The sequence below is a fragment of the Poromitra crassiceps genome (genome assembly GCF_964638095.1).
Source record: "Poromitra crassiceps genome assembly, chromosome: 16".
Taxonomy (NCBI): Eukaryota; Metazoa; Chordata; class Actinopteri; order Beryciformes; family Melamphaidae; genus Poromitra; species Poromitra crassiceps.
The window spans coordinates 26653623-26669701 of NC_139645.1; positions in this window are offsets into that span (position 1 = coordinate 26653623).

Consider the following 16079-nt stretch of genomic DNA (forward strand, 5'->3'; position numbering starts at 1 on the left):
TGTAATTGATTGTATTTCCGGTTTGACACTATTTATACGTCATGTCCGTCTTCTGTCAGCACAATGCTGAGGAAGGCTCCACGCCGAAACGTACATTGTCACTTGCTTGAAGGTAAATAAAACAACCAAAAGGAATTATTTTGAGTGCTGGTTTTTTGCCCCTCTCTTATTATTTTTTGAGCCGTGCACCGTAACTTTTTGAAACTTTTGAGAGTGCTCACCAGTCGTGACTTCTAGTCACTGACTATTTGGACAATTATTATTATGTATAACCTCTTTGAACTAATAAACAATATATAGCCTACTGTGGGCCCACACTCAAACCCAAAACTCCTGCAGGCCTGAGTGTAGCTTGGGAGCATGGAGGCCTGAAAACTGTAATTCACTTGTTCACACAAGCAGGTAAACAAAAGTCAGTACTCACGGAAAGCAGGGACTAATCAGAGGGAGGTAGTTCATGGAAGTAGGGGGGTAGATGATGATGGGGCAGATGAATGGCAAACGGGGGGAATGGATGGGCGGGAGAATGGCAGAAGAAACAGCAGACAGTCCAACACAGCAGCACACCCACAGGACCGAGGAGGAACTTCTCCACATGGTCCAAACAGAGCTTTACTGGTCCGCCTCTCTCATGGCCACTGTCCGTCTCCTGAATCAAATATATCAGCTAAGCAACAAGTCCAAACACTATTTCATGGCGATTTAGCAGTAGCTTGTCTTAACCAGTTGCTTCAAATGCAAAGCTAACAGTTTGACTGCAATGCTGCTAATGATGATTTGGCTAAGCTAACGGCTAAGCGCTATTAACAACAAAGCATCGTTCTTCTAACATTCAGTTACAGCATAGAAAACAACACACAGACTCGTATTTACCTCTTGTAGATAACACAGCGTCCAAAACCACAGGATAACTGGTCGTCAAACCCTTGAGTTATGAAAGGAATGCTGTCAGTACAATATGTCTTGTTCACTGAACGGTGACAAATCGCTTCTGTCGTTCCTCAACTCCGAGAGCCTCAGCTAGCCACTAAGACCCGCCCCCAACCCTGAGACCGGACTTGGGTTGGCTGTTCGATTTACGACTTCCAATTACATCAAAGAAAACCAATGATGGACAGATTAGGCTACAAAGCATGTTAGGCTGATCGTCTGACTACAGGGTTTAATCCTTGAATGGACAAACAAACTATATGGTCATTTGCATGAACTCCAAACTTTGACTCTTAAAACAGTATGACTTCTATTTTATACATGTTATCATCCATGTACATTTTTAAGCGTATCTATATATCTTATCCATGCATACATATCTAAACTGTATTTATGCATTTTTATCTCTATGCATATTAACTTGGTTTTTTAAACAATTTATTTTATTCGTTTATTTGGTAGGGACATATACAAAAAAAACATTAAACCCCATAGGGGAACAGGTTTAGCCATAGGCTAGCCTACTTTCCATCTGGAGTCCTATGTCTAAATGGATTTTAGCCAGGGCTACACACATATTGACAATGGCGGGGAAAGTGTTAAACCATCACAGTCTCACAGAAAATTGTAAAATAGCAACGTTTTGTACCAACGTTGCTATGTTCCAATTTTGGCTCCAAAATTGTAAAATGCTAATGTTTTAGGGTTAGGGTTAGGAGCTGGGGAGAGGTTATAGGTTTAGGGTTAGGGTCTGGGAGAGGTTAGAGGGGTCTGTGGGTCGGAGACCCCCACAAAAAAAAAGTTACCATTTTACGATTTTGGAGCGGAAATTGTAACGTAGCAACGTTGGTCCAAAACATTGCTATTTAAAAAATAATTGGAGACTGGGCTGGTTAAACAGCAACATACAGTAACATGCGTACTCAGCTCAATCGCTTTCCCAACATATCTACTGTAACATTATTTCCTTTTCACATAGTAGACTTTATGAAGAAGGATTTGCTCTCTCTCACCCATGTAGAGAAAGGGCAGACTAGAGCAGGCTCTTGCATGCCTCCAACACTATACTCAGCCTCAGCGGCTGGCTCTTTGGTAGGAGTCAGTGGCTGCTCTGGTGGTGAGCAGGAGTGCAGAATGTAGAAGCAGCCTGTCTGGACTCAGGTGCAGCAGCTGTAGCCGTGTGAGAAAGGTCATCCTGGCTGTGGATGTGACAGACAAACTGCAAAAGGTCTCTAGGCCAAGAAGTAGAAGGTTGCTGGTGCATGTCAGCTGGTGTGTGTGTGTGTGTGTGTGTGTGTGTGTGTGTGTGCCATATAGAGAGAGAGAGAGAGAGAGAGAGAGAGAGAGAGAGAGAGAGAGAGAGGGAGCAAGTCCCCATTGACTTCAGTTTGTATGAAGTCAGTGGGGAGTGGTTCTCTCTGGAGCCTCCCTGTGTTTTATATGGACAAACCCCACCTGTGTTTCAACTGGCATAGTCTCGCCTGCCAGACTCTCTCCACACTTGGTTTCACGCTGTAGCAGCACAGGAGAGCTAGTCTGGCTCCAGGTATACTCTCACGATGGTATCGCGGAAAATGTTAGAATGCCCGAGTTTACATCAGGATTAAGCATTTTTTTTTACAGCCGTTCAAAACACGGTGTTGGTTTTTTGGTTGAGAAAGGTGATATTCTACATAACTGTGGACTGCAGAAAGGTATAATGCCCACGTTACATTCTGGCCACCAGGCTGCGCTACAGCGTGGAAACCCGTCCTCGACATGAATCAAAACTTGCCAATACACGTTTCAGCTGAGGATAGATAATAAATGTTACCATTGATCAGGCATTGTCTTGACACTACTTTTTACCCTTAATGCTCTCTGTCTCTCTCTCTCTCTTTCCTTTCCCCACCTCTCCATCTGTCTCTTGGTTTTCTTTTCTCTTTCCTCACAAAGTGACCATGGTGCTCGTTTGTCTTCTGCTGACACCGCCTGTAAATCCAGGCTCGGAGAAGATTGTGAGGAACTTGTCTTGGCTGATTTATGAAACCTTCCTACCAGTAGATGCAACTTAGTGCAAAATCCAGGTAAGCCCGGTCCAAGCCCCATCCTCGGATTGTGAAAGATGAGGCCAACGCGGAAGTACTTTGTGTTGTGCCCTGCACCGTTGGCCTTGGCATACAGCTGCTGTATGCGGATTGAGAGGAGAACAATTTTGGGTGATCAGATTACCATCAGATTGCAATCTGATCACCCAAAACGCATGTTAACACCAGGTGTAAATGAAATCAGGCTAATGTGGTCAGGCACTATCTGATTGCGATCTGATGGCAGAAAACGCATGTTACTGCCAGGTGTAAATGGCCTCTAAGAGTTAACTTAATAAAGTGAAACAGGTCACAATGCAGGCCTCCAACTTCGGCTGGAGTATTCAGGTAGGCAAAGTCACCGGTTTACCGAATGACGAGGGCACAGCACGATCCAGCACCTTGTCACACCCATGATCCAGCACCTTGTCACAGCCATGATCCAGCACCTTGTCACACCCATGATCCAGCACCTTGTCACACCCATGATCCAGCACCTTGTCACACCCATGATCCAGCACCTTGTCACACCCATGATCCAGCACCTTGTCACACCCACGATCCAGCACCTTGTCACACCCATGATCCAGCACCGTGTCACACCCATGATCCAGCACCTTGTCACACCCATGATCCAGCACCTTGTCACACCCATGATCCAGCACCTTGTCACACCCATGATCCAGCACCTTGTCACACCCATGATCCAGCACCTTGTCACACCCATGATCCAGCACCTTGTCACACCCATGATCCAGCACCTTGTCACACCCATGATTCAGCACCTTGTCACATCCATGATCCAGCACCTTGTCACATCCACGATCCAGCACCTTGTCACACCCACGATCCAGCACCTTGTCACACCCACGATCCAGCACCTTGTCACACCCACGATCCAGCACCTTGTCACACCCATGATCCAGCACCTTGTCACATCCATGATCCAGCACCTTGTCACATCCATGATCCAGCACCTTGTCACACCCATGATCCACCACCTTGTCACACCCATGATCCAGCACCTTGTCACACCCATGATCCAGCACCTTGTCACACCCATGATCCAGCACCGTGTCACCATGGCCGTAACTAGCTATGAGGACGGGGAGGTCCGGACCTCCCCTAATATTTCAGAGAAAAAAATAAAACAATCTGCATGGAAAAGCATGAAAAACACGGGATCACTTTTATTTTGAAACGAAAGGCAGGTCAGGCAGGAAGTCATCTGATGCCGCGTCCGCGGAAACTTGATTCCGAGAGAGCAGCAGCATGGTGGTGAGTGATGACTGTTTGTCTGCCTGGCGAGATAATTGAAGGTGAGCGAGTGAACGACAGACAGTGAGTGACACTGACAGATTTTTTACCAACAACCAAGAAAGTAAGTGTCTAGTCTGTCTCTTAAGTAATGTTACCTGTGTGACACGTTGGGATGCTACTGGCTAATCATGCATGATGCCAATTGCCAAGCTCCCGAAGTCAGGTATGCAGGTGGCTATATGCATGGTTTCAGTTTCATGACCCAATAAGTAACAAAAAGAGGTGGTGTAAAGTTAAAAACAACATAATATATTTGATTTTATTTTTCAATCGTTCCTATCAGGAATAAATAAATGTCCCTCTGTATGTTTTTTTTATTATCGATGATGACTTTGTGTGTTGTGTACGGCTTGGGTTGTGTACCTGTGTTTGTAGGTGTCATTTTGATATGAATTTGGCTAAAACAGTTTGTGTTTGTTAGTTACAATTATGTTGACAGGAGAGCTGAGCAGGTGGTGACATGAAAGAGAATATACTGAATAATGACATCACAACAGTATAATCCTAATGTTGATTTAAAATGATATATTACTCTAAATGTGGCTAAACAAGGGGGGAAAAAACCCTCTTGCTGGACCTCCCCTATTTCGGAACCCTGGTTACGGCCCTGCTTGTCACACCCATGATCCAGCACCTTGTCACATCCATGCACAACAGATGAGTCCAGACAGAGACAGACAGAACAGGAGCAGCAGACAAGGTCAGTGTGTTCAAGTTTCAGCAGCGGCAGTCTGTGAAGAGAGCATGTTAAAGAGAGCTGATGCCGGTGGACAACGTGAGAGCCGATTGCTAGATACCACCTGCTTCACATCTTCAATCACCACTGGAAGCAGCAACAGGCTGACCCGTCATCACAGTTTCTCCTTAGTTTCCACCTCTTCCTTTCTTCGTCCACAAGCAAAAGACCAGGCCACCGCCATTAGTAACTTTTTATCCACATTCTCTTGATTCGAAGTAGCTATATTACCAAACCGTTTACGTGGTGAGCGAGAGGGGTGTGAAAATGGTAGGCAAACACTAGCTTTGTCTCATTTAGCTGGTTTGTATATCGGCAGTCCGAGGTCTCACGTAGTTGACCATCGGCTGTAGTCTTTGCGGTGCGTTCAGGTGCAACTTTTTGGCTCCGACACAGGAGATGTGAGGCGACGCTACAGTCGGCCTTCGTTGCCGCTAATCTTTTGTAGTTCTCCCGGCCGGCCTGTCAGCCCCTTAAGACAACAGTGACAAGCAAGTGGATCTCGCCCGCTCAAGCGTCTGTCAGGATTCTCTCTGAAATGGAAAGATAGATATATAGAGAGAGAGACACAGAGAGAGAGACAGACAGACAGACAGAGAGACACAGAGAGAGAGAGAGAGAGAGAGAGAGAGAGACAGACAGACAGAGAGAGAAAGAGAGAGAGAGAGAGAAGCGTCTATGACAGATTTCAATGACAACGTGTCTTACAGCCGGTTCCTCTGTGTCGTTTTACCCGGTGCCGGTGGTGAAGTGCACACATGAAAGCGAGGGAGGCCTGATGGCACACGTACAAAACAACTGTCAGCTGCAGCCGCACTCAGCCGCTGTGACGGCTCACCTTACAGGCCACCGTACCCCCCCCCCCCCCCCCGCCTGTTTGTTTACGCTCAACTCAGACGGAGCTCCAGTCAGAAAGTATGACGAGCAACAGAACAGCCTGCGCACATCACCCTCTCTCTCTCTCTCTCTCACACACACACACACACACACACACACACACACACACACACACACACACACACACACACACACACACACACACACACACACACACACACAAACACACACACACACACACACACACCTCTAATACAGTATCAACACAATAAATAAATACTATTTTACAAATGGCTGCTCTTATTAGATGACACTTGTAGCAGCCTGGAGTGTTCACTAAATATAACCTCCCCCCCCCCCATCCCCCTCACCCCTCTCTCTCTTTTTACGCTCCCTCCTCTCTGGTGAACCTGCTGTCACCGACAATCACGAGCGCCATAGATATGAACCCAAACGAAGTGAATCAATCAACCCCCAACCACACACGCACGCACGCACGCACGCACGCACACACACAATGTCGCCCAGGTCGTCGGTTCAATCCCCCGACCGGCAGGATAAATCTGGGTGGGGAAAGTGAAAAGGCAGCGCTTGCCCCTCCCTCATTACCACCCCTGAGCTGCCCTTGAGCAAGGCCCTCAACCCCAACCGCTCCAGTGGAGCTGCTCAGTGGCCAACAGATCAGACTGTGGTTGTGCTGGTCAGCTTCCAGGTATGAATGTGTGTGTGAATGTGAACAGGGCGCTCCTGAAAAAGAGAGCATTGCTCTCAGTGTATAAATAAAGGTAAAAAAAAGTACTCTGTTTGAGATACCTCGCTCTCCTCCACACCCCCCAACCACACAAAACTCTGTTTGGGTTACAGTTTTGTTGAAATCAGCGGGCGGGATGCAGATTTGTTATTCATAGTATACCACTGTCAACAACAAGTCCAGAAAGAAAGTCTTTTGAGCACTTTTTAATTTATTTTATCGTCGACTCTAGCAGTAAGTTGACAGACCTTTTTTGAGGTCTAGTAAAATAATAATAATGATCAAATTAATAATGGTAATAAAAAAAGTCTCTCCCACTTGCTTGATTTGGGCTTAAAATCACACTGAAATGAAAAATTACTTTCACCTTTTTAGCTCATTCTAACTTATTTCATACACCTTGACCATTCTTGCCCCAAAAAATGACAAGACATTTATTTGATCGCTCTTTTATATCAAAATCTTGTTAGTTTTACTTACTGGAAAATCTTTAGCGGTGACTTCATTGTGTCCCAACAGGCGACATAACAATTCCAACCAATAAAAACATCCGCTTTTTGAACATTCCCGTCCCATCACATAAAATTGCCTTCCTCTCCCTATAACTGTTCTCCTATTGGTTTACACTTTTACAATGATTCCTCCCTATGTTATGTCAGAGACGCATAATTTAGAGACACCCCACTCCTGGCTCCACTAATAGTAAGAACTACTCTTCCGGTCTCCTAAATGGGCGTGCCGCGTGGTTATCTATCAGCTTGTGATTGGCGGTCTGTCAATGGCATGAAACTTCATTGGCTGATCAGTCTCCGAAGGGAGCGTGTGGCAGTGGCAAAACAGATACAGGAAGTGACTGGAAGTTGACGTGTCTCTGTCTGGTTATGTCCGTCTCCGATATCCTGTTTCAGCATGCAGGAAATACATCACATTAAGGACGCAAGATGCTCTAAAAACCTTTCATATCTTACTCCGACTTTCTTGTATTACAAAGAAGTTCGGGGCTTTGCATAATGTTTTATTTTCCAAATTGTTCTACTTGTCTTTTCTGCTCAGTCTATGTATCTTTACTTATCACACGGCTTTATTAAATACTCGATTCCGACCGGTCAAAGAAATAGCCGTTGACTCTCCTGACCTCGGTCACCAAGTTAAACAGCGCTGCACACCCAACTTCATTTCCAAGCTGCAGCTTTTGTTGCACAGACAGTCATCTTTTATTGATGCACACCGGCAGCCACGGGGAATTCGATTGCACAACAGATTTATGTAAATTCAGAAACTTATAAATTTTTCAGACTTTTGGTCGGAATGCCAACCGAATCTCTGAGGCTATCCTTCATGTTTGCCCCCCTTGTGGATAAAAAGATGAACAGGCAAAAACAAGCCAGACTTGATTTTTGGACCACCGGTGATTTCCTAAGTAAACAGAGGGGCTGAATCACGGCGAATCAGGGGGAAGCATCCTCAGACCAACAGAAACAAGGTCATTTTTTCAAACTGTTACCTATTTACTACTATGTTTGTGCAAGCCAAGCCTCCTTCAGGGTGGAAAAACACCTAGGCGGTGAATTTGTAGGTAATTGGCCAAGGTTAGATACCTCGATAAATCAAAGCCATGCTAGTGCTTCAAACAAGGACACAGCAGCAGAAACATGAAAGAAGATCCATTATTCTCAGAGACATGCTTTAGCTCGACATGCTGGTACAGAGCGAGGGTAGCCTACATCGCCCCCCACTGTTTGACCTCCTGCAGTACCGTTAGTTCCAAACATGTCTGGCTTCACCTCGGCGGGACTTTCATCTCACCAAGGCCTCCGACAGACTGCACAGAGTGCATTTAGAAAGCGAGCGGCTTCGTGAGAGAGCACCTCTGCAGTCGTTCAGACGGACATCTTGCTTTATAGTCGGGCTGTTTTGAAGGGGATGGAGTGGTGCATCTTGGGGATCAAATTCCACAGCTCTGTCGTCACTCGTCAGGGTCCGAAATTCACACCCGCCGCCCGAGCCCCAAATGCAGGCACGCTTTGGGTTTGGCAGATTGAAAGAAATAGCTCACACTCGCAGCATCGTTTTTTTTATGTGCTCAGACCGGCTGAGACTCATGTGACCCTCGCTGTCCACCGTACCAGGGATTCCGTTCGCGGGTAATTGCCGGCTTTTAGCCGGTATTTGTTGCTGCGGGCCGGCAAATTAAAAGGTCGCCGGCCCCATTAGCCGGTTGGAAATGTGCCAAATAAATAAATTCCTGATATAAAATAGCATAATATTGTGTGCCTATAGCCAGTGATGTTGCCATAAACTACAACCTCAATATAGACTTAAATAGAGCCTGGGACTTTACAAAATTTAAGTTTCATTGTGAAAAAACTTGAGCGTACCAGATGTTTCTGTCCATGGTCGGACAAAAATGACCATGCCTGGAGTGAGAAGGGGCTGGTTTAAATCAGAGACTTATACATAGATGGTCATTTCACATCCTTTGATCTTCTGAGGAGGACATTTGAGTTGCCCAACACGCATTGGCTCAGATACCTACAAGTCAGGAACTATGTTCGATCCAAGATTCGTGATTTTGTAGTTCTCCCAAATGAACATGCTTTTTTTGATGTGATGTTAATCCCCCCTCATTCCAGGCATCTTATCTCCTAGATTTGTGTGTCTGTTTGATGACTGTAGAAAAGGGTCCATAATGGCCCACCATCAGGCCTGTTCTTGGGGCAACTGACGCCCACGAACCAACGCGCCAACGACGTAATGATGATGACACCGCCGTGACATCATCAATGATGATGTCAGAGTTCACCTGTGAGGTCATCAGCGATGTCAGACGGTCTAGGCTGACTGTGATGGCAGACGGGACTTTATGAGGTCACCGATGATGTCATACCTCCCCGGACGTTGTGACATCACCAACGATGTCATACACCAAATGTGGGGGGTTATATAACAAGGTGTTGTTCTGTTATGATATGCTTTCTCTCCATGTATCATTGGTCCTGTTTCCCTTTCTGTATACGATGTATACTGCTTCTGCCTGATACTCAATAAAGATAGCCTGAAAAGACATCTCTGTGGTTCTGACCGATCACTGCCCGTGAGCCCTTACCTACGATCCAGCACACTTCACACTTCACCCAAGGCTTCCTTACAATGACTGTATCAGGGCCCCTACTGAAAGGATCAGGGAGGCGTGGCAGGAGGAACTTGGTGTTGTCCTGTCTGAAAGTATATGGGACAGGAGTCTATCTATAGTCCAGCTCTGCTCAATTAACAGCAGACACCAACTAATCCAATTTAAGGTCACACATTGTCTTCATTATTCCAAGTTGTGTATATAGTACTGTAACTTCTTCACTGGTGGATATAATGCAACTTCTTCTTGACTGGTGTAGCCTACTGTATATACTCTAACTTCTTCACTTGTGTATATAGTACTGTAACTTCTTCACTGGTGTATACAGTCAATTATTCAACGGTGTATATACTGTAATTTCTTCTTCACTGGTGTATAACCGTAACTTATTTTTCACTGGTGTATACCGTAAATTCTTCTTCACTGGTGTATATACTGTAACTTCTTCTTCACTGGTGTATACTGTAACTTCTTCTTCACTGGTGTATATACTGTAACTTCTTCTTCACTGGTGTATACCGTAAATTCTTCTTCACTGGTGTATATACTGTAACTTCTTCTTCACTGGTGTATACTGTAACTTCTTCTTCACTGGTGTATATACTGTAACTTCTTCTTCACTGGTGTATACTGTAACTTCTTCTTCACTGGTGTATATACTGTAACTTCTTCTTCACTGGTGTATACTGTAACTTCTTCTTCACTGGTGTATATACTGTAACTTCTTCTTCACTGGTGTATAACCGTAACTTCTTCTTCACTGGTGTTTACTGTCGTTTCTTCTTCCACATGCATGAATAAATAAAGAGGGGCTGTGTGCTCTGATTGCCAGGATAACACAGTCCTGTTGCATCAACAGGACAGCAGCAGTTACACACGCCCGTTTGTCGCAAACAAATAAAACAATAATCCAACCGATAATCACTTGTCCACATGTGCAACTGGGCATACATGGACATAATACAAGGTCCAACTCATTTGTATAAGCGAGTTCATATTGACAGATTTGGCTGCATTTCACAACCCCACTGGATGGCACACCAACCAAATAGCGAAGTTGAATCACCTCCCTCCCTCTAGCCTTTTCTCCCTCTCTACGTGCTACTTTTTTGAAAGGAAATGCAGAAATAACAAGGAGATGTGTACCCACTTGCCTCCCTGAGTATGCAGCTAGCGATGCTAATTCCGGAGCATTGCAGCCACTTCAGCCCCTCCGCTGCTCCCATGCCACAAGTGGCTCTCACAGGCTTTTTCATAGACATTCAAGGAGGGTTCTCTGGGCTTTTGGCACCCCACAGGTGCAGGAACAAAGAGCAGTTATGCCAACCTCTTCACAAAAAGCCACATGGAGATGTGGGAGGTAGGCTACAACGTGCAATTTTCTGCCCCCAACCAGGCCCCTAAATAAAGAATTCATATCAAGCCATCAGAGGGATTGTACATTTAGATCCCATCAAAGATACGCGATGGAGAGCGTATTTCATGTCTAATTTAATCATGCAGTTGGTGGGAAAAAAAGTGTTCACCTCGCTGTACTTTTGGACTTTCTAAGTTCAGACATGATCAGAGTGCAGAATATATCTGTATATATATCTGTTGTGCATATATTCCCTGTGGCTGCCGGTGTGCGCGTGCAGGTTCATCAATAAAATATGACTGTCTGTGCAAGAAAAAAACGCTGCAGTGGCGTCTATCGAAATGAAGTTTGGCAATATGCAATGAGTTTAACTCTGTGACAGAGGTCGGCGAAGTCGACGCCCATTTCTTTTTGGATACGAGAAAATCAAGAGGAAGACATTTGCATACAATGTGAAGTGTGAGAGACTGTGATTTATTTTGCTGTTGTTGTTCTTTCTTTGTGTTGTTTGTAATTTGCATTTAAAATGTGGTTTAAAATGGAGAGAGAGAGAGAGAGAGAGAGGGAGAGAGAGAGAGAGAGAGAGAGGGAGAGAACCATGGTGGATTCTTTGTTAGGTAAGCATTGCCCTCTGGTGGCCAGAATAGGATACAGCCGTAATGAATAAGCACTGTGTTTTCTCCACACACACATCCCCACAGTGTGTGCGACACCTGAAAGCCGCTGCAGTCAAGCCCCCTGACTTCCACACAGTCGGACACAGTAGACTCTACTGCCTCCAACTAAGGCAGCCTGACCTCTGTGTGTGCATGTCCTTAGAGAGCCAAAGTCACGCCTACTTCTGGGTTAGGCATACGGACCAAGGGATTTCATCCCCCATTTATTTTATTTTCCATAGACATTTCGTAAGATGCTTATAATAATAGTTATAATTGCTCAAGCCATTTCAGCTATATTTAGAATCAGAAGAGACCATAGAACATTTTACAATATATATGTTTTGTCTGAGTGAAATGTTAGTCACTGCTTCTGCAGCGTGCAGTAACGTAGTGTATCAGACCCAGAGAGAGCTCTGCAGCATGCAGTAACATAGTGTATCAGACCCAGAGAGAGATCTGCAGAGTGCAGTAACATAGTGTATCAGACCCAGAGAGAGATCTGCAGAGTGCAGTAACGTAGTGTATCAGACCCAGAGAGAGCTCTGCAGAGTGCAGTAACATAGTGTATCAGACCCAGAGAGAGATCTGCAGAGTGCAGTAACGTAGTGTATGAGACCCAGAGAGAGATCTGCAGAGTGCAGTAACGTAGTGTATCAGACCCAGAGAGAGATCTGCAGAGTGCAGTAACGTGGTGTATCAGACCCAGAGAGAGATCTGCAGAGTGCAGTAACGTAGTGTATCAGACCCAGAGAGAGATCTGCAGAGTGCAGTAACGTAGTGTATCAGACCCAGAGAGAGATCTGCAGAGTGCAGTAACGTAGTGTATCAGACCCAGAGAGAGATCTGCAGCATGCAGTAACATAGTGTATCAGACCCAGAGAGAGATCTGCAGAGTGCAGTAACGTAGTGTATCAGACCCAGAGAGAGATCTGCAGAGTGCAGTAACGTAGTGTATCAGACCCAGAGAGATCTGCAGAGTGCAGTAACGTAGTGTATCAGACCCAGAGAGATCTGCAGAGTGCAGTAACGTAGTGTATCAGACCCAGAGAGATCTGCAGAGTGCAGTAACGTAGTGTATCAGACCCAGAGAGAGATCTGCAGAGTGCAGTAACGTAGTGTATCAGCGTAAGAACTCTCATGGGTCTAGTGTTGAGACTACATGACCTTGCTGTTCATACTACAATGTAAAATAAATGGACACACAAAGCAACGCCTCTCTGGGGAGGAGGAGGAGGAGGAAGAGGACATGGGCTTTCCTCTGCCTTGATTGATTGACAGGTGTCATGGGGAAAGGTATTTCAGTCTCAAGGCAACACATTTGGATCATGCGAGTCCAAATCCATATGTTGCACCGTGGCCTTGGGCAACCGAGCACAACAAGGAAGGAGGAGAGGGGGAGAGAGAGAGACACATTTTACTTATTTATTTATTTACATTTGACACTTAGTTTTTTTGATCATGTAATACTGTGCTGCCATTAGCTTGTTTTTATTTTTCATTTTATTTAATAACTAATGAAATGACTAATGAAAATGATTACATTTGTTCCATCTCATTACTGAATTGTATTATCCTCAATGCTTTGGCCATATTGCTCATCTGACATTGGAGCCAATAAAGCAATAAGCATACTGGATTTAATTGAGAGGAAGGGAGGGAGGGAGGGAGGGAGGGAGGGAGGGAGGAAGGGAGGGAGGGAGGGAGGGAGGAAGGGAGGGAGGGAGGGATGGAGGGAGGGAGGGAGGGAGGGAGGAAGGGAGGGAGGGAGGGAGGGAGGGAGGAAGGGAGGGAGGGATGGGAGGGAGGGAGGGAGGGAGGAAGGGAGGGAGGGAGGGAGGGAGGGAGGAAGGGAGGGAGGGAGGAAGGGAGGGAGGGAGGAAGGGAGGGAGGGAGGAAGGGAGGGAGGGAGGGAGGGAGGGATGGGAAGGAGGGAGGGAGGGAGGGAGGGAGGGATGGGAAGGAGGGAGGGAGGGAGGGAGGGAGGAAGGGAGGGAGGGAGGGAGGGAGGGAGGAAGGGAGGGATGGAGGGAGGGAGGGAGGGAGGAAGGGAGGGAGGGAGGAAGGGAGGGAGGGAGGGAGGAAGGGAGGGAGGGATGGGAGGGAGGGAGGGAGGGAGGAAGGGAGGGAGGGAGGAAGGGAGGGAGGGAGGGAGGGAGGGAGGGATGGGAAGGAGGGAGGGAGGGAGGGAGGGAGGGAGGGAGGGAGGGAAAGCGTAAGCAAAATACCAAGAAATGGCACCACAGATAAAAAGATATAGAAACCATGAGATGAACACACACATACCAACTGTACACACCCAACAACGCGCACGCACGCACGCACGCACGCACGCACACACACACACGCACACACACACATGCACACACACACACACACACACACACACACGCACGCACGCGCGCATGTGTGTGTGTGTGTGTGTGTGTGTGTGTGTGAGAAACAGCAGAAGACAGAATGAGAGCACAACTAGATCATAAAAGAGAAAGGGCGAGAGAGAGATAGACAGAGGGGGAGAGAGAGAGACAGACAGAGGGCGAGAGACAGACAGAGGGGCGTTACTTTGAACCTGTTTGGTGGAGTTGAGGTAACGGCCAGGTGGGTGGAGCTGGGGTAAGAGGCGGGTGGGTGGAGCTTGGGGTAAGGGGCAGGTGGGTGGAGCTTGGGGTAAGGGGCAGGTGGGTGGAGCTGGGGTAAGGGGCAGGTGGGTGGAGCTTGGGTAAGGGGCAGGTGGGTGGAGCTTGGGTAAGGGGCAGGTGGGTGGAGCTTGGGTAAGGGGCAGGTGGGTGGAGCTTGGGTAAGAGGCAGGTGGGTGGAGCTGGGGCAGGTGGGTGGAGCTTGGGGTAAGAGGCAGGTGGGTGGAGCTGGGGCAGGTGGGTGGAGCTTGGGTAAGGGGCAGGTGGGTGGAGCTGGGGTAAGGGGCAGGTGGGTGGAGCTTGAGGCAGGTGGGTGGAGCTGGGGCAGGTGGGTGGAGCTTGGGTAAGGGGCAGGTGGGTGGAGCTGGGGTAAGGGGCAGGTGGGTGGAGCTGGGGTAAGGGGCAGGTGGGTGGAGCTTGGGTAAGGGGCAGGTGGGTGGAGCTTGGGTAAGGGGCAGGTGGGTGGAGCTGGGGTAAGAGGCAGGTGGGTGGAGCTTGGGTAAGGGGCAGGTGGGTGGAGCTGGGGTAAGAGGCAGGTGGGTGGAGCTTGGGTAAAAGGCAGGTGGGTGGAGCTTGGGTAAGGGGCAGGTGGGTGGAGCTTGAGGCAGGTGGGTGGAGCTTGGGTAAGGGGCAGGTGGGTGGAGCTTGGGTAAGAGGCAGGTGGGTGGAGCTTGAGGCAGGTGGGTGGAGCTGGGGTAAGGGGCAGGTGGGTGGAGCTGGGGTAAGGGGCAGGTGGGTGGAGCTTGAGGCAGGTGGGTGGAGCTGGGGTAAGAGGCAGGTGGGTGGAGCTTGAGGCAGGTGGGTGGAGCTGGGGTAAGAGGCAGGTGGGTGGAGCTTGAGGCAGGTGGGTGGAGCTTGAGGCAGGTGGGTGGAGCTGGGGATCCTCATCTCTTCCTACACTTGGAGGCAAAATGATGAGATGGTTCACCGGCCGCTCAAAGGAAGACAGATGAGAGCGCGTCGCTGCAAACACACAGATCAATAATATCCACAGCCTCCAGGAGAACAGGCCATAAATAAAAGCTCTTTACTCCGAGGAGCTGAGCGCCGGGGATACTCAGAGAAGCAGGTGGCATGTCCACATTTAAGCTCCTGAGAGAGAGAGACAGAGAGAGATACAGAGGGAGAGACAGACAGAGAGAGACAGAGAGACAGAGACAGAGGGAGAGACAGAGAGAGAGAGATACAGAGAGAGAGAGAGACAGAGGGAGAGAGAGACAGAGAGAGACAGAGAGAGACAGAGAGAGAGACAGACAGAGAGATACAGAGGGAGAGAGAGACAGAGACAGACAGACAGAGAGACAGAGGGATAGATTGCCATAAATAAAAGGTATTTACTTTAGGATCTGAGCGGGGATACTCAGAGAAGCAGGTGGCATGTCCACATTTAAGCTCCTGAGAGAGAGAGACAGAGAGAGAGATATGAAAATGAGAAAATGTCTTGTTTTCTGTTTTTGATTCTTTGTAACTGCTAAGTGTTGCTAATGTATGCTTTGGCAATGTAAGATGCACCTTATCATGCCAATAAAGCCCTTTGAATTGAATTGAGATATACAGAGAGACAGAGAGATACAGAGAGAGATACAGACAGAGAGATACAGAGAGAGAGACAGACACAGAGAGAGATACAGAGGGAGAAACAGAGAGAGAGAGAGAC